Below are 22632 nucleotides of genomic sequence, written 5' to 3' on the forward strand. Positions count from 1 at the left end.
CAAATGTGGCTAAGGCCTTATTCACACGAACGTGTGCGTTTTGCGCGCGTAGCAGTTCTGTGTGTCATCAGTGAATGGAGCGTGGCTGCGGTATTTTCACGCATATGCCATCCTTATGACACGCGGTTTTGCTGTTTAGAAAAATAAATTAAGGAAGTGCTTTCATTTTTTCCTTAATTTCTTTATCTACTGTTGCGCGAATCTAAGTGCTTCTGTGTGCTGCGTGTGATTTTCACGCACCCATTGACTTCAATGGCTGCGTTATGCGCAAAAAACGGCCAAGTATAGGACATGTCGTGAGTTTTAAGCGGCAGACATACGCTGCGTGAAAATCACGGACTGTCTGAACGGCCCCTTTTACTAACATAGGTTTGTGTGAATAAGGCCTTATACATGAGATCTCCCTGGAACTGCCACACAACAAATATATAAAAACATGGGATAAAAAAAAAAAAAAAGAGTCAATTGTACAATGTATGATCATCACATGAATGTCCAGATAATAGCTGATAAAAGACCTCTCCTCCTAATACACCGAGATCAGGACACAGACCTATCCTCCTCCTAATACACAGACCTCTCCTCCTCCTAATACACAGAGATCAGGACACAGACCTCTCCTCCTCCTAATACACAGACATCAGTACACAGACCTCTCCTCCTCCTAATACACAGACATCAGGACACAGACCTCTCCTCCTCCTAATACACAGACCTCTCCTCCTCCTAATACACAGAGATCAGGACACAGACCTCTCCTCCTCCTAATACACAGAGATCAGGACACAGACCTCTCCTCCTCCTAATACACAGACCTCTCCTCCTCCTAATACACAGACATCAGTACACAGACCTCTCCTCCTCCTAATACACAGACATCAGGACACAGACCTCTCCTCCTCCTAATACACAGACATCAGTACACAGACCTCTCCTCCTCCTAATACACAGAGATCAGGACACAGACCTATCCTCCTCCTAATACACAGACCTCTCCTCCTCCTAATACACAGACATCAGTACACAGACCTCTCCTCCTCCTAATACACAGACATCAGGACACAGACCTCTCCTCCTCCTAATACACAGACATCAGTACACAGACCTCTCCTCCTCCTAATACACAGAGATCAGGACACAGACCTCTCCTCCTCCTAATACACAGACCTCTCCTCCTCCTAATACACAGACATCAGGACACAGACCTCTCCTCCTCCTAATACACAGACATCAGTACACAGACCTCTCCTCCTCCTAATACACAGAGATCAGGACACAGACCTCTCCTCCTCCTAATACACAGACATCAGTACACAGACCTCTCCTCCTCCTAATACACAGAGATCAGGACACAGACCTCTCCTCCTCCTAATACACAGACATCAGTACACAGACCTCTCCTCCTCCTAATACACAGACATCAGGACACAGCCCTCTCCTCCTCCTAATACACAGACCTCTCCTCCTCCTAATACACAGACATCAGGACACAGATCTCTCCTCCTCCTAATACACAGACATCAGGACACAGATCTCTCCTCCTCCTAATACACAGACCTCTCCTCCTAATACACAGATATCAGTACACAGACCTCTCCTCCTCCTCCTCCTAATACACAGACCTCTCCTCCTCCTCCTCCTAATACACAGACCCCAGGACACAGACCTCTCCTCCTAATACACAGACATCAGGACACAGACCTCTCCTCCTCCTAATACACAGACATCAGGACACAGACCTCTCCTCCTCCTAATACACAGACACCAGGACACAAACCTCTCCTCCTCCTCCTAATACACAGACATCAGGACACAGACCTCTCCTCCTCCTAATACACAGACCTCTCCTCCTCCTAATACACAGACCTCTCCTCCTCCTAATACACAGACACCAGGACACAACCTCTCCTCCTCCTTATACACAGACATCAGGACACAGATCTCTCCTCCTCCTAATACACAGACCTCTCCTCCTCCTAATACACAGACACCAGGACACAGACCTCTCCTCCTCCTAATACACAGACATCAGTACACAGACCTCTCCTCCTCCTAATACACAGAGATCAGGACACAGACCTCTCCTCCTCCTAATACACAGACCTCTCCTCCAATACACAGACATCAGGACACAGACCTCCCCTCCTCCTAATACACAGACATCAGGACACAGACCTCTCCTCCTCCTAATACACAGACATCAGTACACAGACCTCTCCTCCACCTAATACACAGACCTCCCCTCCACCCAATACACAGACCTCTCCTCCTCCTAATACACAGACATCAGGACACAGATCTCTCCTCCTCCTAATACACAGACATCAGGACACAGATCTCTCCTCCTCCTAATACACAGATATCAGTACACAGACCTCTCCTCCTCCTCCTCCTCCTAATACACAGACCTCTCCTCCTCCTAATACACAGACCCCAGGACACAGACCTCTCCTCCTAATACACAGACATCAGGACACAGACATCAGGACACAGACCTCTCCTCCTCCTAATACACAGACATCAGGACACAGACCTCTCCTCCTCCTAATACACAGACCTCTCCTCCTCCTAATACACAGACCTCTCCTCCTCCTCCTAATACACAGACACCAGGACACAACCTCTCCTCCTCCTTATACACAGACATCAGGACACAGATCTCTCCTCCTCCTAATACACAGACCTCTCCTCCTCCTAATACACAGACACCAGGACACAGACCTCTCCTCCTCCTAATACACAGACATCAGGACACAGACCTCTCCTCCTCCTAATACACAGAGATCAGGACACAGACCTCTCCTCCTCCTAATACACAGACATCAGGACACAGACCTCTCCTCCTCCTAATACACAGACCTCTCCTCTCTTTCTCATACATTCACATATCAGGGCAGATAAGACTTTCCAACCCACCAATATTTACTGACAAACATTTGTTAATGTGACGATCTTGATGGAAAAGGGTTAATACATGGGATAGTGGCGATGAGCAGCACCATATTGTAAGTAGTTTAATGCAGGCTCTCTATTTTACTGCATATTCACTGGCACAATCCATGCTCCCAATACAAAGACATTAATACGCAGACCTCTCATTTCCATAATTATCTCTGACACGTGCATTAATTTATACCCACACATCACAGACTGTGCAGGAATACGCCTGGCCTCGAAATTCTCTCCTGTCGCCTTATATCAAATAGGAAAAATTTTCAATAATTATTGTACTCCTAATATCTCACCAAATCCAACCTACAGACAAGGGCATATGTCAATAATGGGTACAGCAGTCCATGGACCTAAAGATTTACTTTATTTTAACATTTGATTATTTAATTAATTATTGGTACAATTAAAAATTTGCATTGCCCGACATGGAAAATTCTTGGTCGTTTCTAGTTGAACATTAGGATAATTGCAACATTGACTGGCCACCAAGTAAAATATAGAAGCCTGTTACAAATACGTGTTTGTTTGAGCACAGGTCATGGATATGAGCGATAATCGTTACGCCGTATCGTACGGATTTGTTCGGCCTTTTTAAAATATTGCAACGTCCTTTGAAGAAATATGCATTGAGCTATGGTAAATGCTTAGTGTGATCAATTATCCTTGGGCCCTTTGGTAATCTATAGTGACAGACTGCTTCCGTTCAGTGACATATGACAAGCGAGGAGCCTGGCAGTAACACCGTCACACTTCCACTAGCGGGGTGCGTATAGAAAATCCCCTGGACTCCCCTCCCCCAGTGTAATGATGACACTGCCCTCCCCCCTTGGTATTCTGATGTGACAGGTACCCCCTATACACCAGATACCCAGCATATTATACACTGCAGTCAACCAAGCACTCATATATTTACACTTCTTAGGATAGTCCCATAAACATATAAAATATCATCCCACACTATATAATCTATCAATCTTTCATATGTATATATATATACACAGGAATATCTTGCATCAGTCTTTCGTCCCCCCCCCCAACTGCCCCCTTTCCCCATTCTCACCTTTTTGCAGGTTGCAATGTCTGTATGATAAGAGGGATCCCGTCTTCTTTGGTGCCAAGAATAATTTACAAAAAAAATAAAAAATTCCAAAAAGGAAAATAATTTCTCACCCTCTTTCAAAAGAGCTCCTTGTCCTGATATTTTTTAATGATTTTTTCAAATAGGCTAAATATTTTCCTCCCAACAAACCATAAAAAAAAACCAGTCTGGAATTGTGAATCCCTGTCTGGAGGAGGCTTCTTGAGTCTTCTCTTTCTAGATCCAGAGGTACATCGATGACATCCCTTCTTTAGATGGATCCAGGAGTCATATTAGCTGAGTTGGGGATGTCAGTTGGGGTGGTTGGAAATAAAGAGAGGGTTTTTGTATTATCTGGCAGTGAACCTTCCTAATCTTCAAGATGAAAGGTATCAGGAATGACTAGGATATAGGGGGGGGGGGGGAGCATATCCATTCCCCAATTTTAAAGGGTGAGAATGGGGGGCAAGGAGGAGGGGGGTCCTGGGTTAAGGAAAGCAAGGGAGAAGAGGCTGCAAAGTGAGAGGTGGCAAGCTGATGGGAGGAAGGAAGGAAGGAGTGAGAGAGTGAGAGGGAGAGAGGGAGGGAGACAGACAGAGGGAGGGAGGGGTGGGAATGTGCAGGGTGATTTATTGCAGCCCTGCAGAACTGTCTGAGAATGACCCTCCAACATGAGTTCTACTCCAGGGCTGCGGCTCGTACGCATGTGCGGACCAGCCAGACAGGGGCTGCAGGGGAGAGGAGGGGGGGGGTCATCACCATATAACACCCCCCTCCCTTCCCAGCTCTCTCCCTCCTAGTCTCTGCCCATAGGAGGGGGACAAGCGCCTGCTGCAGAGCCCTCTCTCCCCTTCTCTCCCAGTACACAGGGGAAAGGAGTGGCTTTCAATAATATAAGGGATCTCTCAGAGCCAGGTTCTCACCCCTACACAAATACCACACATACACAACTCCACCCCTACACACATACTGCACATATAAGACACTGCCTTACACACACAAAACACAAACAACAGGCTCTGGCTTTGCACAAACAGCCACCATCACAAATACTCATATATACAGCTTTGTATTTCACATGCATCAACTTTAAAGGAGGTTCTATGGGATTATATAAATCGAGGTAAAAGAACTAAACACGTCCAGAGAACTCACTTCCTAATATAGATTATGTTAGAATTCACCCCCTGTAGGGCGATCTCGGGGGCAAGGGTTGCAGGGGAGGCATTGTTTGTTTACAAGTGCTCCACACATGATCGATTGGTCACTCTGCTCTCTGTGGAAGGACATAGGACGCATTGTATGTATCCTATCCTTGGAGAACAGACATGACCAGTCGATCTTGCAAGGATGGCACTCTTGAAGTAAACAAAGCCTGAGTCCTTTTGCATCAATGTATATAGTGTAGCTTCTTTGAGACGACCTTCCAAAATTGCAGTGAAAAATGATCCACGAGAGGAGTGGTCCTCTCAAATAAGAGGCCAATATACATATAAATCAAGGGAATTGAAAATACATCTCAGAAAAATCTGGTCTAGATCAGGCCTGGTCTTCGCAAAGAAGTGGTCTTTTGGAGAGGTTATACAATAAGTGAAGACCACCTGTTTGAGAAGACCACCCCTGATCTAGACCAGATTTCTATGTGACGTATTTTCCATTCCCTTAGATCCTATGTGTATAGATTTTTATTATTTTGTTATATTCTATGTATATTGGTCTTCGTCTTTGAGAGAGCCACCCCTCTAGTAGGCCAATTTTCTCTGCAATGTTTGGTGGTCTTCTCAAAGAGATTTCCCTATCCTGATCAAGTGTTACATGATATAATGTTTACTTTCACTTACGTCACATCAATGCCCATGTATGAAGCACTTGTCCTTGGCACTCCTCCTGATCATAGCATGTCAATCTCCATGTGGCTATTGTCCTGTATGCATCTATATGGAGCAGTCGCGTCATGCATGTGTCTGATCACTTTTGTTAAGGTGGCCATATGTACATTAGATTATTGTCAGCCAAACCTGACAATTTCATCAGGATCGGCCAGCCATCTAATGAGTATGGGGCCTCTCGGAGAGAAGGATCGGCCAGTTGGATTTCAACCTTCTGTTCTTAGGGTAGATCAGCCGCCACCAGAGGTATCTGGCAGTGGAATACTCCCCTCTCCCCATTCAGAATACATGCCAGCAGGGCCAAGCCCAGTGTGCATGTGTATGGAGGAATGGGGAGAAATAGCTGTCGGACAAACGATCAGCAATCTAATGTGTATGACCAGTCTTAAGGCCCTTTTACATCGGCCAAACGATCGTTCATAGAACGCTCGTTGCCGATAATTGCCCTGTATAAACAGGGCAGTGATCAGCAGATGAAAGAGCAAACGCTTGTTCATCTGCTGATTGTATTATTTAAAAAATATATATATATTATCGTTGTCGGCAGCACATCTCCCTGTGTAAACAGGGAGACGCGCTGCCAACATAATAATAATGTATGGGGATGAGCGATCGGAGTAACGACCATTCGTCCCCATACCAGCTCCTTGTGAAAGGAGCAAACAAGCGTCGATCAACGAGCGGTCTCGTTGATCGGCGCTCGTTTACACAGCCCAGGTCTGGGCCGTGAAAAAGCATCTTTAGTCTTCAACAGTAACTGTTCTGCTCATCCTCTGAAGTAAATAAAGAGATAAGCGGAGAGGGAATTAAATACACTGTACCATAATTTGTAGGAGATGGAAAAATGTATTTTCTAAATATGGGGATTACTATATGACCTAGTCTTCATGGTCCAACTTTGTCCAAGTACAGGCCCAAAGCCTGAGACTGCACTAAGATTCTGATAACATGTCCCCTTCTGATTTCTGTCAGGTATAGTCTTGTCATTGAGACCTGGTGTGGACCCAAATTTACACCATAAACGGGTTGAACAGTGATAGTTACCGTGTACAGTTAGGTCCAGAATTATTTGGACAGTGACACAAGTTTTGGCATTTTAGCTGTGTACCAAAACATATTGAATATACAGTTATATAATCAATATGGGCTTAAAGTGCAGACTCTTAGCTTCAATTTTAAGATATTCATATCCTAATTTCAGGAAGGGTTTAGGAATTACAGCTTTTAATATGAAGCTGCCTCTTTATTAAGGGGCCAAAGGTAATTGGACAATTATCTCAAAAGCTATTTAATGGGCTGCATGGGCTATTCCCTTATTAATCCATCATCAATTCAGCAGGTAAAAGGTCTGGAGTTGATTCCAGGTGTGGCATTTGCATTTGGAAGCTGTTGCTGTGAATCCACAACATCAGGTCAAAGGAGCTCTCAATGCAAGTGAAACAGACCATCGTTAGGCTGAAGAAAATGGAGAAATCCATGAGAGAGAGAGAGAGAGCACAAATGTTAGAAGTGGTCAAATCAACAGTTTGGTACATTCTTGAAAAAAAAGCGCACTGGTGATCTCGTGAACTCCAAAAGGCCTGGATGTCCATGGAAGACAATAGTGATGGATGAAAGCAACCCTGGAGTTTATAAGGCAAAGAAGTGTAATATTTTGCAATGGCCTAGTCAAACACCAGATCTCAACCCAAACGAGCATTTCACTTGCAGAAAGACCCACAAACAAGCAACAACTGAAGACGGCGGCAGTAAAGGCCGAGCAAAGCATTACAAAGGAGGAAACCCGGCGTGTGGTGATGTCCATGGGTTCCAGACTTCAGGCCGTCATTGCCTGCAAAGGATTCTCCACAAAGTATTAAAAAAAACCATTTAATTTAAGGTAATGTTTTTGTCCAATTACTTTTGAGACCCTGGAATGAGGAGGTTGTGTAGAAAAACGGTTGCAATTCCTAAACGTTTCACAGGTTATTTTTGTTCAACCCCTTGAATTAAACCTCTAAACTTAAATTGCATCTCCGTTGTTTCATTTCAAATCCAATGTGGTGGCAGCGGAGCCCAAATCATGAAGATTGTGTCACTGTCCAAATAATTCTGGACCTAACTGTATGTCTGTACATACATGTATTAGGTGATTCGGAGCTGTATATGGACTCCATAACACTGAACGTTACAGAATTCAGAAGGTGACGTCATCAGAACCTCTTTTCAGGCTTTGGACCTGTAAGTTGAAGTGATCACATCGTAACATAGAATATATTAAAAATAACTTTTATTATTACTAATATACACTAAAAGGCTGTATTATTTTCTTCTTATAGATAACCTTTGCATGCCGGCCCAAGAGTGGACCAGTCCTGTCATCTGACCCGAGTCAGTGAGGTCAGGTGAATCAGGTCAGGTGACTGGACTGGTCCACTCCCGGGTTGCACAGCACGCACCAACCTGACTCAGACCCCCGCGTCATTCACTAGTAGTGAATGACACTACTTGGCTCCGTCGGTCCTCCTCCTGTTCCCAAAATTTAGAAATTTAGCTGAGGCCTAATGTAGAGTTAGTATCTAAATGCATTTGCCAGAAGCCGTGGCCTACTCAGTCATGCCTCACAAAAGAGAAGCAGCTCCAGCCATCACATTAGGGGAGTTAATTAAATGTTTAACCAAATACAGAAGACAAATTTCGAAGTTGATAATTTTGTATGGCCCGCGAATGATGTTATAAATATCCAAATGGCACTTGGTAGAAAAAAGGTTCCCCACCCCTCTCCTGGATTAAATTCTGGTTTTGGCTTTAAAAAAAACATGCAAAATCTGCACTGTGTGAACAAGGCTTGGGAGGTGTTTACAGGAAAAATGGAAAATAACGCTGCAAATTTATTTGAAAAACCTTAAAGCAAGTCTCCCAAGATGGAAGCTGTAAAGGGTGGACACATGAAATACTGAAAAATATGTACGTATGTGTTAAATATGTTTCTTACTGAATGATGAATAACATATCTTAGGCTGGGTTCACACTGAGTTTGTTGCAGGCAGAAAATCTGCCTCAAAATTCCGTTTGGAATTTTGAGGCAGATTTTGCTCTACCTGCACACCGTTTTTCGCCCGGGGCCATTGAGTGCCGTGGGCAAAAAAAACGCAGCGAAATACGCTTTCTCTGCCTCCCATTAATGTTAATGGGAGGTCAGAAACGTAAACGCCCGAAGATAGGGCATCTCCCTTTTTTTCCCCGCTCGTGGGGAAAAAAACGCTTCCGTCTCCTATTGAAATCAATGGGAAGCATTTTCGGTTTTTTGGTGCGTTTTCCGACGCGGTTTCTGCGTCAAAAAACGTGTAAAAAAATCTCTGTGTGAACTGGCCCTTATCAGTCGAATACAAAACGCCCGTAAAAAGTGAGACGTGTTGTGTAAATAGACCACAGAACAGATACACACTCTTATCACTGTTACACTATGTAAATATGTGCAAATATCAGACGTGTTGTATATAAATAGATAAGCAGAACTAGTAGAATGTACAGTGGGAAGCACAGCATTGCCGTCTGCGAAAAGAAAGTATTCACATTTCATTGCGCCCATCAAATCTAAAAAACAACACACTTTGGCCATTATATTTGGCAGAGCAATAAAATAATTATCACCCCAGTGGCCAACTCTGCACCCAGGACTGCAGACACAACCCATATCCTCCAGATATCCCAGATTCAGCAGGACTGTCCCAGATTCAGGGCCCAGTTTTACTGTCCCAGGAGTCCCATCCATCGTCTTACCGAGTATTGAAAGGAAATTTGTGGCACTTGGGAGACCCATTGAGACTAGGGAAACAGCAATAATTATGGGACCGATTTACTGAGCTAAATACCATTCTGGCTCAGTTTGCCCCAAAAACCTTGCGTACTTGCCTGGTGGCAATTTTATTATGTGTTTTAGGCACTTTTTGCACCTCATTAGTCAGTTTTAAAAAGTATCTTGAAATGCATGTCTTAAAATGCGCCAAAGTGAATCCTTCAATTTTAGAGCATGCGCCACCGTAAAAAAAATTGGTGCATCTTCTAGTTTAAGACAGTAATAATAAATCTGCATATATGTCTCCTCTGCCTCTGACAAATGGCGCAGCCAGTAGGTGGCAGTATCATTCTATGATACTGCTTTCTGCTCTATGCGGAAGGAGACTGGATTCTTGAGAAGGTGAGTATTCTGCTAGAGGAGTACAATACAGATTAGCAGCAGCACCAAGGGGGAAACAGGGAAGAAAAAAAAAAAGGTGAAAATTGTAATTTTTTTGTTCCAAACACTGCAACTGACTCCCCATAACCACTATAACCGCTATATTAGGGGTTGTGGGATATTTCAGAATATGTATAGCAGCAGTGATAAAGCACACCTTAGAAAAAGGAATTAACAACTCCTGCACCATATGCAAATTACTCTCGAAGTGTCCGCTGGGCGTTTCTTTAGCAGCCAATTGTCCTGCAATCGCGGCAGCAGCCCCTCCCTTACAGGCTTGATTGAAATCTATTTACAGGAAACCGTGAACGGTGCAGGAGGCGTCAGATGTCAATCAAGCCTGGAAGGGAGGGGTTGTCACCGATATTGCAGGACAATTGCCTGCTGAAGAAATGCCCAGTGGACACTTTTGAAAGTAATTTGCATAAATCAGCTATAAACAGGAATTTTGGTAAGAAAATAATTCATCGGATAACTCCTTTAATAAGGACCTTGCCATGGTTTAGCCGTTACAATATCCTAAAGAGGATCAGCCTTCCTATAGGAGTCCTTAAAACCATTTATAGGTCTCCAGTATTTGGTGGCCAGGCGGCTTAAAGTGGCCATACATGTAAAGATAATAGTTAAAGAGGCTCTGTCACCAGATTCTCAAATCCCTATCTCCTATTGCATGTGATCGGCGCTGCAATGTAGATAACAGTAACGTTTTGTTTTTTTTAAAAACGTTTCTTTTTGGCCAAGTTATGAGCTATTTTATATATATGCAAATGAGCTTTGAAATGGACAACTGGGCGTGTTTTTTTCGTATGTCCAACTGGGCGTGTATTGTGTTTTTAACTGGGCGTGTTTACTTGTTTCACTAACTGGGCGTTGTGAATAGAAGTGTACGATGCTGACGAATCAGTGACCAATCAGCATCATGCACTACTCTCCATTCATTTAAACAGCACATAGTGTTCTTAGAGCCTCTTTAATGATCAGAGCAGCAAAGATGAAAGTTAACAATTATTGATTGCCATTGGACAGGATGGTATCTTCATAGCCTATGTATACCTTTGAGAACTTGTTTTTTAAAAAAAAATAAATGTATATATATATATATATATATATATATATATGTCTCAGTGCGTTTGGTGCAACTTTGTAATTGCTTTTTATTAAAAATTATTGTTACTTTTTGAGATACAGCTGCTTTGTATCCTGTATGCAGAGCAGCTGTATCTTGCACTGAGACCTGAATCTGTCAGGTCGGCGGGACTGACAGGTTCAGTGTCAGCGGGTCCTGCCTGTCTCTGACACGCAGGGTCTACCTGTTCTCAATCACATCTAAGTGATTCTAACTCAGATGTTATCGGTAACAGCTTGGTGACATGCAGGACCCGCTGTCACTGAACCCGTCAGTCCCGCTGACCTGACGGATACAAGATTCAGCTCTAGATATAGCTGCTATACATGATACAAAGCAGATGTATCTAAAAAAGTTAAAATCATTTTTAATAAAAAGTAATTAGAAAGTTGCAACAAATGCACTGATACATTTTTAATAGAAAAAAAAACAAAACAAAAAAAAAAAAGTTTTCAAAGGTGTAATTCAATTTTGCGGAATATCGAAGGGTCAAGAGCGGCCAGAAACGTGTAAGCCTGTGTCTTGCAGTGCATTTTAAGAAATAAAGCTGCCGATTTTAACTCCCAAATTATGCAGAAACCGCTTTGTATGTGCGTGTTGTTAATCTGCTTATTTTGACCAAACAAAAGTTTATTGAGGTACTGACCGGGTATGGTAACCATCATATGACATCCATCAAAATCTTCAATGTTTCAGTCTGCATTTTTTTTCCTTTATAATGAAACACTCCCTCTACTGGTCACATGTAGCAGAGGGAGCTATTTACATAAAAACACAGACAATTCACGACACCACTCAGTTTAGGTGCCATTGGCATAGGGAAGCATGGAGATCTTCAGCTCGCAGCACCCATGGTAATATTCCAGTTGCTTTATAAATATAGTGGTGCACGTGCTTGCCCCATTTTCAACTTCGTTTCCATTCCAAAAAGAAGGCAAATTTTAGACCAGACAGGCAAAAACTGTGCCAAATTAATCACAATGGCGCACGCTGTACAATAAATTTGGTGCACCTTGCTAGATATGTGAAACACTTTACTTTTCCGTACACCACCTTATGGATGTCGTACTTTACATCAATATATTTCACCAAAAAAAATTGCACATTTTACGACTCCTCTTACTCGTGCCTGAATTCTGGCAAATTTTGCTTAGTAAATCTCCCCCCAATATGCCTCAATGTGGGATAGGTTTTATGAAAAGCAACAAGGTGAAAGTCCTCATTTAATGAAAGACATGTCCCAAGTAACCTGTTCTGCTTCCCACGTGACTGTTAGAACATTTTTGTCTCAAAGGTACTGACATTCTTCTACTTGAGTTAAATTTCTGCTAGCATGTTAAGTGAAGAATGCCAGCTCTGCTATTTGAGAAGAAAATTGCGATGTGTGTAAAGGAGAGATCTGAAAGCGAAGACATTAAAAGAAAAAAGAAAAAAAAAAAGACTAGACACCTTTGCAGTTCTAGGGCAGATCCGTTCCCAATTTTGATAATAAATATAAAGGTCTCACTTGGAACCATAGTGCATCTGTGTCAATGTTCCCTTAGGGTTTTGAACTGCTTTGCTAACACAACCACGCGCGCGTGTGTACACACACACACACACACACACACACACAATCTGACCATCACACCTACTGTAGCTGAGCTTGTTGGACATCCCATTCCAAAATCATGGCCATTTTTATGGAGTTGGTCCCCCTTTTGCAGCTATGACAGCCCCTATTCTTCTGTGAAGGCTATCCACAAGATTTTAAAGAGGCTCTGTCACCAGATTTTCAAACCCCTATCTTGTATTGCAGCAGATCGGCGCTGCAATGTAGATTACAGTAACGTTTTGTTTTTTTCAAAAACGAGCATTTTTGGCCAAGTTATGAGCATTTTTATATTTATGCTAATGAGGCTTTCTAAAGTACAACTGGGCGTGTTTAAAGTAAAAGTCCAACTGGGCGTGTATTATGTGTGTACATCGGGGCGTTTTTACTTCTTTTACTAGCTGGGCGTTGTGAATAGAAGTGTATGATGCTGACGAATCAGCATCATCCACTTCTCTTCGTTACCACCCAGCTTCTGGCAGTGCACAGACACACAGCGTGTTCTCGAGAGATCACGCTGTGACGTCACTTCCTGCCCCAGGTCCTGCATCGTGTCAGACGAGCGAGGACACATCGGCACCAGGCGACAGAGGCTACAGTTGATTCTGCAGCAGCATCGGCGATTGCAGGTAAGTTGATGTAGCCTCTGTCGCCTGGTGCCGATGTGTCCTCGCTCGTCCGACACGATGCAGGACCTGGGGCAGGAAGTGACGTCACAGCGTGATCTCTGGAGAACACGCTGTGTGTCTGTGCACTGCCAGAAGCTGGGTGTTAACGAAGAGAAGTGGATGATGCTGATTCGTCAGCATCATACACTTCTATTCACAACGCCCAGCTAGTAAAACAACTAAAAACGCCCAGATGTTACACACACAATACACGCCCACTTGTACATAACTTTAAACACGCCCAGTTGTACTTAAGAAAGGCTCATTTGCATAAATAAAAAATGCTCATAACTTGGCCAAAAATGCTCGTTTCTGAAAAAAAAAAACGTTACTGTTATCTACATTGCAGCGTCGATCTGCTGCAATACGAGATAGGGGTTTGAAAATCTGGTGACAGCCTCTTTAAGATGTCTGTGGGAATTTATGCCTATTTAGCAAAAAGAGCATTTTTGAGGTCAGATACTGATGTCGGAGGAGAGGGCCTGTTTTGCAATTCATCCCAAAGTTGCTGGATGGGGTTGAGGTCAGGGTTCTGTGCAGTCCTTCGAGTTCCTCCACATCAAACTACTCACACCATGTCTTTATGGAGCTCGCTGCGTGCACAGGGGCACAGTCATACTCCAATTGCTGCCCCATAGATGGAGGCGACATTGTCTTTGTATGCTGTAGTATTAACATTGCCTTTTACTAGGAATAAGGGGCCAAACCTTGAAAAACAGCCCTAGACAACCTCGCGGTAATTTTTTTTTCTTTTAAGCCAAGCCTTTAATCCCACCCAATCACCGCCCATACATTCAGATCACACAGTATAATGCCAAATAGCTGCCCACACACAGTATAATGCCCCCATAATGCCTCCCACACAGTATAATTCCCACACAGATGCCCCCCATACAGTATAATGCCCCATAGCTGCCCCCTACAGCTTAATGCACCCAAAGCCGCTGCCATACACTAGAATGCCCCCACACAGAATGCCCCTATAGCTTACCCAGACTGTATAATGCCCCCATAGCTGCCACCATACAGTATAATGCCCCTACAGCTTCCCCCATACAGTATAATGCCCCCATACAGTATAATGCCCCCTTAACTGCCCCAGTGCCCACATATAAAGTGCCAGTGTCCTTGTTGATAGTGCCAGTGCCCATGTAGCTAGTGCCCACATTGCCCATGTAGATAGCGCCCCTATTTAGTTCCACAGTGCCCATAAAGAGTGCCACACCACCTTGAAGATAGCGCCACCCCCCTGTAGATAGAGCTATCCAGTGCCATTGGGACTTCCTTTAGGAGTGGAATCCCCAGCCAGAGCATAGGCGGGGATTCCGCTCCTAGAGGAAACTCCCGATGTCACTGTCCATATATATCGATAGTGACCTCAGGGGTTTCCTCTAGGAGCGGAATCCCCAGCCAGAGTGTAGGCAATGGGAATTCCGCTCCAAGTGTAGCCACTGACGTAACTGTCCATGTATGGAAAGTGACGTCAAGGGCTTCCCCGGGCACAGCGCTTAAAGTAGCGCTGTGCCCAGGGAGCTCCCTCTGCTCCATACTAATGCTGAAGCAGGGAGCTGACGGTTCCCTGCTTCAGCATTGAGTTCAACTGTATCTGCGTCCTGAGGATGCAGATACAGCTGACACCGGCACACACCTCCCGGAATCCGGGACTGTGATGCTGAATTCGGGACGGTAGGGAGGTATGTAATACCCCTTCTCTACCAAATGGTACAGTAGGCACTATGTATTCAGGTAAGTAGCGTTCTCCTGGCCTCCGCTAAGCCCAGATACATCTATCGGACTGCAAGATAGTGACACGTGATTAATCATCCAGAGAACACGCTGCTACAGAGTCCAGTGGTGGTGAGCTTTACACCACTTCAGCCAACGCTTGGCATTGTGCATAGTGATCTTGTAGGCAACAGCTCGATCATAAAAACAAATTTCTTGAGACTCCATACACACAATTCTTGTGCTCACGTAACTTCCTGAGGCGGTTGCGAATAATGGAACCGAGGATAGGCAATTTGATTGTGACTGTTCCTGATACTGCACCGCAGTCCCATTCAAGTGAATAGGACTGAGCTGCAGTACCAGACACAGCCACAACCAGGAGTCGTACTCCTACCGATCAAATATTGATGGCCTATTCTAAGGAAACCGCCTTTCATTTCCGCGTCACTGTTGTGTGCCATTTTTGGATCATGTGAGAGTTTCAGTCAATTGCAACTTTTTGTTTTGCTAGGACAAGGGGTTGCAAAGCATTGTGTTGCACATATTGAGTGACTCCATTCATTCCTATGGAACACACCTGTTACCTCATACGTCCTAAGGCAGTTATTGCACTACATAATTTGTGCTCAGCCCTAGTCTTCTCACCTTATCCTGACAGTATCCAGTACAACATGATTATTCCTTTCATCATTAGTATTCAGGATATTATTGAGCTGCTCATTCCTCCTACTCCTGGGCCGCAGAAGATCAGCAGATGTATGGGAAGCTATGCTTGTGATTACACCCATGTGCAGGCTTCACATTGCATGTATGAGATTAAACAAGAGGCCGCCAGTGCTGTGTGGTGAGTTCAGGAGCAGGGTGTGGCTGGGAGCCGGCCTGGAATTAGGAGTGGGTTATTGTCGGAGTGTACACGAGGTGCGTGGGAGGGCTCTGTGGTGAATGTAGAGGAAATAAAAGGTTTAGCCACTCACAGGTCCTTTGTGTTCTATATTCTTGTGTTATTACATTTCCAATTACAAAAAGTAGTAAACAAGAAGTGCAAAAAGAGCGATTTCATTCTGGAATAATTTTTGATTTACTATTTTGGACACAGCACCTTTTTAGTTTCTGCAGGGCGTAGTGTGGACTCTGCCCTGTTTTGCAAGACCGTGACAAATTAATATTTTTAAAAAAAATAATTGCCCTTCATGGCCGGTGATTACGGGCACGGCAGGCCGCGTACAGTCACCCGCATTTGCGGGCCATGCTCCAATCAAAGTATGGGAGCACGGGTCGTAAAATCAAAAAATAGGAGGTTGTATTTTTTGCGGATCATTTCTATGGCCCGGACACCTTCCCGGAAACACCTACCGTCCTTTGATCCCGGACTGTAATTGCAAATCAAAATTACGCCTGTGTGCATGGGGCCTTAGGCCAGGGTTTAGCGACTATTTTAAGTATTGCAGCTGGGTCCTATTCATTTGTATGTGGCTGAGCTGCAATACTAGACACTGCCCATGGACATGAGTGGTGCGGTTTCTGGAAGAAAACAGCCATGGTATTTCTAATTTTATACAACCCCTTTAACTACAAAATAAAATGAGCAGGCAGGACGTAGAAGAACATTAAGGCCATAAAAAAAAAAAAAAAGTGAAAGGAACGTACAGTCGTGATAATAAATTTCCGAAATCAGATATAAGACCCATGAACAAGTTTGCTATTCTTAAGCTCATTTTAAATAAAACTATTACTTATCACAAAACTTCTGACCCCATGGCAGGGTTTACCTGTTTTGGTACAGGTGCATGACTACTGCATCTTAAAAAAGAAAAAAAAATATGGTGTAGTAATACAGCTAGTGCTATGCCACGATCAGTGTTATCATATTTTCCTAAAGTAGCAGTTCTTGAACCTACTACTATGGCGGTTTCCACATTTGATTTTCCTTAATAAATCCAGTAGGGGGCAAATCTGAAAGAGACCACAGGCATAGTGTACGCTTTATTGCAGTGGTCTCGAACCGGTGGCTCTACAGTTATTGCAAAACCACAACTCCCAGCATGCCCTGACAGCCGGACACAGAGCCGTAGCTAGGCAAAGGTTCAGCCTGCTGCCCATCTATATACCCTGGCAAGCAAACGTGGCCTTTTGGGGCGCGGATATCCACGGGTTAAAAGATTCATTGCAGTGAGCAGGACATTATAATATATATATACATACATACACTACCGTTCAAAAGTTTGGGGTCACCCAGGCAATTTTGTGTTTTCCATGAAAACTCACACTTCTATTTATCAAATGAGTTGCAAAATGACTAGAAAATATAGTCAAGACATTGACAAGGTTAGAAATAATGATTTTTATTTGAAATAATAATTTTCTCCTTCAGACTTTGCTTTGGTCTTGGAATGCTCCATTTGCAGCCATTCCAGCATTGCAGACCTTTGGCATTCTAGCTGTTAATTTGCTGAGGTAATCGGGAGAAATTTCCCCCCATGCTTCCAGAAGCCCCTCCCACAAGTTGGATTGGCTTGATGGGCACTTCTTGCGTACCATACGGTCAAGCTGCTCCCACAACAGCTCTATGGGGTTAAGATCTGGTGACTGCGCTGGCCACTCCATTACAGATAGAATACCAGCTGCCTGCTTCTTCCCTAAATAGTTCTTGCATAATTTGGAGGTGTGCTTTGGGTCATTGTCCTGTTGTAGGATGAAATTGGCTCCAATCAAGCGCTGTCCACAGGGTATGGCATGGCGTTGCAAAATGGAGTGATAGCCTTCCTTATTCAAAATCCCTTTTACCTTGTACAAATCTCCCACTTTACCTGCACCAAAGCAACCCCAGACCATCACATTACCTCCACCATGCTTGACAGATGGCGGCAGGCACTCTTCCAGCATCTTTTCAGTTGTTCTGCGTCTCACAAATGTTCTTCTGTGTGATCCAAACACCTCAAACTTTGATTCGTCTGTCGATAACACTTTTTTCCAATCTTCCTCTGTCCAATGTCCATGTGCTTTTGCCCATATTAATCTTTTCCTTTTATTAGCCAGTCTCAGATATGGCTTTTTCTTTGCCACTCTGCCCTGAAGGCCAGCATCCCGGAGTCGCCTCTTCACTGTAGACGTTGACACTGGCGTTTTGCGGGTACTATTTAATGAAGCTGCCAGTTGAGGACTTGCGAGGCGTCTATTTCTCAAACTAGAGACTCTAATGTACTTGTCTTGTTGCTCAGTTGTGCAGCGGGGCCTCCCACTTCTCTTTCTACTCTGGTTAGAGCCTGTTTGTGCTGTCCTCTGAAGGGAGTAGTACACACCGTTGTAGGAAATCTTCAGTTTCTTGGCAATTTCTCGCATGGAATAGCCTTCATTTCTAAGAATAAACTGTCGAGTTTCACATGAAAGCTCTCTTTTTCTAGCCAGAGTTTAATTGAACCCACAAATGTAATGCTCCAGATTCTCAACTAGCTCAAAGGAAGGTCAGTTTTATAGCTCCTCTAAACAGCAAAACTGTTTACAGCGGTGCTAACATAATTGCACAAGGGTTTTCAAGTGTTTTCTAATCATCCATTAGCCTTCTAACACAGTTAGCAAACACAATGTACCATTAGAACACTGGAGTGATGGTTGCTGGAAATGGACCTCTATACACCTATATTGCATTAAAAACCAGACGTTTGCAGCTAGAATAGTCATTTAGCACATTAACAATGTATAGAGTGTATTTCTGATTAATTTAATGTTATCTCCATTGAAAAAAACGGTGCTTTTCTTTCAAAAATAAGGAAATTTCTAAGTGACCCTAAACTTTTGAACGGTAGTTTACATATATATATATGAGAAAGGTTGTTTTGTAGGATGTACACGTTGCACTGATGTTGACTGAATAAACCACAGTTTTTTATCTTCCATTGGAGTGCTGCAAGATCTTCTTTCGTATATATATATATATATATATATATATATATATATATATATATATATGATATTAGTATTCCCGGTATATTTGGTAAATCTGGAAATAAGAAGGCATACGGGATGCACCGAATTAATTAGCTATGCCCTCCTGTCCTGCTAAACCAGTGTGAACAGGTGCTATGTGAACCTATTGTGCACAGTTATCAGCATCTGTAGATTGTTTCCCTAAAGGTCGAGACAGTGAATGACTGTGGTGACATTATCTCCTATGGAGCACCTGCTACACTAGAACCTTTGTACTAAGCAAGAAGGACATGCTCCAAAACAGAGCAAACAGTAAAAGAGTAGCTCAATGCCTCCCCTACCTCCGATGTGAGATATTTCTCATTCTCACTACTCACATCATCATTTAATTTGGTTGAGATATTTGCAATGATAAATTTATTACCTGGTTTCTGAATCGGAGAAGGTGTTGAGTAGGGACGGCCAACCAAGATTACAGAGTAGATTCAATATCTTCATGGCTGAACGTGAAAAACAAGAATAATAAAACCTTTTCATTTTTCGTCACATATTTTGACATCGATCATTTGCAAATGCACTGTAACAAAGTGTATGAAATGATGTGAATTTAACATATGCCGAGATGATGAAATAATCCAGTTCTTATAAATTTTTGTCAAATATTTCAATTTCTAAATTAATGGATAAGCAAACCTATGATGGTGGCTCATAAACCATACCAGATACTTGGACTCAGCTGATAGTTGAATCAATGGTAAGAATGTTAAAGGGGTTGTTCTATTAGGGCACATGGTCGTCAAAGAAACTAGGCTGGTCCTCCCCTTGGGCCTTTCCCGTTCAATTAGCCAGAACAGAGACTCTCTCATCCTCTGGTGGACTTGGTATGTCAATAGATTACATGGTTTCCCATTGGTATGGGTCCCACAAACTGTATGCCCAGTAATCAACACATCAGACACCAGGAAACTACCAATGTAGGACTCGAAATTAAGACTACAAGGAATAGAAGTGATGTTTCGGAGATCATAGTCCACTGGAAAAATGACCACCAAAAGGATGTCATGGCTTCCAACCCAATGGAATATGAGAGCAAAAGGCTTTAAAAAATGAATAAATGATAGGGCATATTGAATTTTAACATGTCCGATCCTTTGTTGTGAAAGTAGATAAGCCACCACCTGAGACGTCTGGCCTCTCCCCAATGAGAACACTTGCACACAGGACCGAACCGGGCGTGCATGTGTATGGAATGGCCGGGAGGAATACAAGCGTTTGGCCGACAGCTGTTGAAGGTGTATGGCAAACATAAACCACAACTTTGCTCAAGGGAGACATTGTTGTGGCAGTTTCGATACTTTAGTCTTTTACCTCAACAATGTTTCTTCGCACGATGTATTATATTTTTATATTACTATTGTGCGTAAAGGACAACTCCGTTAATAAAGCGGAGGCTCCCTGTTACGCCGCTGCTGTTACGGTGCTCAAGACCACAACACCAGACAATCGCTATCACATGGGTGAAGCACGCATCAACACTGACAGAAAACAAAAGGCACAAGTAACTCACCAGTGGATGAGCGGAACCAAAACACCAAAGGTAGTAAAAGATGGAGACGATGCATAAACAGAGCGGACAGCAGATGAATGTCATGCAAGCAGTTAATAGACGATTAGACAGTGGACAAGAATATACAGTACTGACCCTACCTGTATACTATCCAACAGCAGGGTAAGAAAACAGCTTGGCAGCAAACCAAACGCACAGGAAAGGCAAACAAACCAGTGGCACTTCTGATCCCAGGATACACATTAAACCACTATACAAATACTAGATCTCTTAGAGGACCAACAGTACAAACAAATACACAGACAAGGAACAAAGTCACAAACAAAACTCTGGAAAGTTAGCACATGCCAGAAACAGTATAACCCGCACCAGAGTAATCCAGGCCTAAATTATATATAGGCCCAAGTAATGTACTCTGCCATAATTAACTAGGCAAATCCAAATGATGACCAAATCCAGATTCAGACTAAAGGCCTAGCCATGCCCAAACACAGTCCTGCTGCTAATCGTAACACTCCCACTGTATGTATACATTAGGGAGTCCATCAAAATCAAAGGTTTAAGGGCAGCATGAGTTGGTTTTGTTGTCTAGCAACAGGCAGAGTGCACCACTCTAAATCTACAAGATCTTATGTAGAACAAGTGTGGTCACCTCTGTTACATAATTTTAGTCTTTTTTTAAATTGCTGTGTTCAGAGCAAATATTCACAAACACAATTACTTGCAGTTATCCCTCTTCCCGTCTGTATATTATACAACCAATACGGAATATTTTGCACATAAATATATCAAATTTCCAGTTTGCCTATAATATACAGGTCTCTCAACAAATATCCTCATTGCTGCTTTCACCCTGCATGACTCCAAGTGGCAAGATCCCCAATGAGACAGGCATGTGACAGCCTTGAGGTGCTAGGAAGATACATTGCTGGGTACTTATAGCACTCAGAGGACTGAATGATCCTAGAGCTGAGAACAGTGACAGCAGAGGTGACAAACGTCACTTATTCTATCATCAGTCAATAGCACAGCAGGTGTCCGAAGGATCTGCTCATGGAGACCAGAATAATGCTGCATGATGGTGAAGAGTCTCAGGAGGAAAGTTTCTCCTTGAGATCAAAGATATTAGCAAGGAAAAATCCCAAATGATTCTACCACTGAAAATGAGGAAACTTTAACAACTTAAAGGGGATCTCAGCCATGGACGCCCTTTTTATTAGAAGTGACCCCCAACATTGACAATTATAGTCTTTCCTGCTGCTCGGAGCCCCAGAGATCATCTGTAATCTAAATGTAACCTGGCAGCAAGTGTTTCATTTCCCTACAGCGCCACCACGGGAGAAATTAAGAATTACAACATTCCTATTGAAACCAATGGTCTGTGTAATGAATGGAAATGCTGGGCCCTACAGATACTCTTTGTAGCCCCTTTTTGCTCTAGCTTATAGATGAGGGTCCTAATCAGGAGACTACCCTCTAATAACCCCAAATTCCCTAATAAGTTATTTGAAACTGAGTTTTCTAAACCAGACAACCCCTTTAAATACCCTTCCTGATAGAACAGCTCAGTGTCAAAACACTGAATAAAGCAACTCTGGCCTGTCTCTCTCAGAGCAGGAAATCCCAGCATGATCTGAAGCACCAATCAGCAAATTACTTGCAGCCAATGAGATACTTCTAAACATGGCCTTGTCCCCAGAGGTGTGAATGAAGTTGGGGGAACCTCCCTTAAACACGTTCACTCATTAAAGGGGTATTCCCAACTTAGACATATATGGCATATCCATAGGATATCCCATAAATGTCTGATAGATGCAGGTCCCAGCTCTGGAACCCGCACCTATAGTGAGAATGGGAGACATCTGATCCCCGTTTTGCCTGTTGAGGCAG

General features: G+C 43.3%; 1 protein-coding gene across 2 annotated transcripts in view; it reads right to left on the bottom strand.

Moving 5' to 3' along the window:
* The window catches only part of GLIS2 (GLIS family zinc finger 2), a 55662-nt gene that overhangs the window by 25883 nt on the left and 7147 nt on the right, over positions 1 to 22632 (bottom strand). The window contains exon 2 of one of the 2 annotated variants that reach the window (XM_075830452.1): positions 19600 to 19675. The gene's annotated coding sequence lies outside the window, so the exon portion shown is untranslated. Of the gene's footprint in view, positions 1 to 4012; positions 4717 to 19599; positions 19676 to 22632 lie in introns of those variants that run through there. The other variant, XM_075830451.1, reaches the window with a different exon arrangement.

Source organism: Rhinoderma darwinii, chromosome 6 (genome assembly GCF_050947455.1).
Source record: "Rhinoderma darwinii isolate aRhiDar2 chromosome 6, aRhiDar2.hap1, whole genome shotgun sequence".
Classification (NCBI taxonomy): Eukaryota; Metazoa; Chordata; class Amphibia; order Anura; family Rhinodermatidae; genus Rhinoderma; species Rhinoderma darwinii.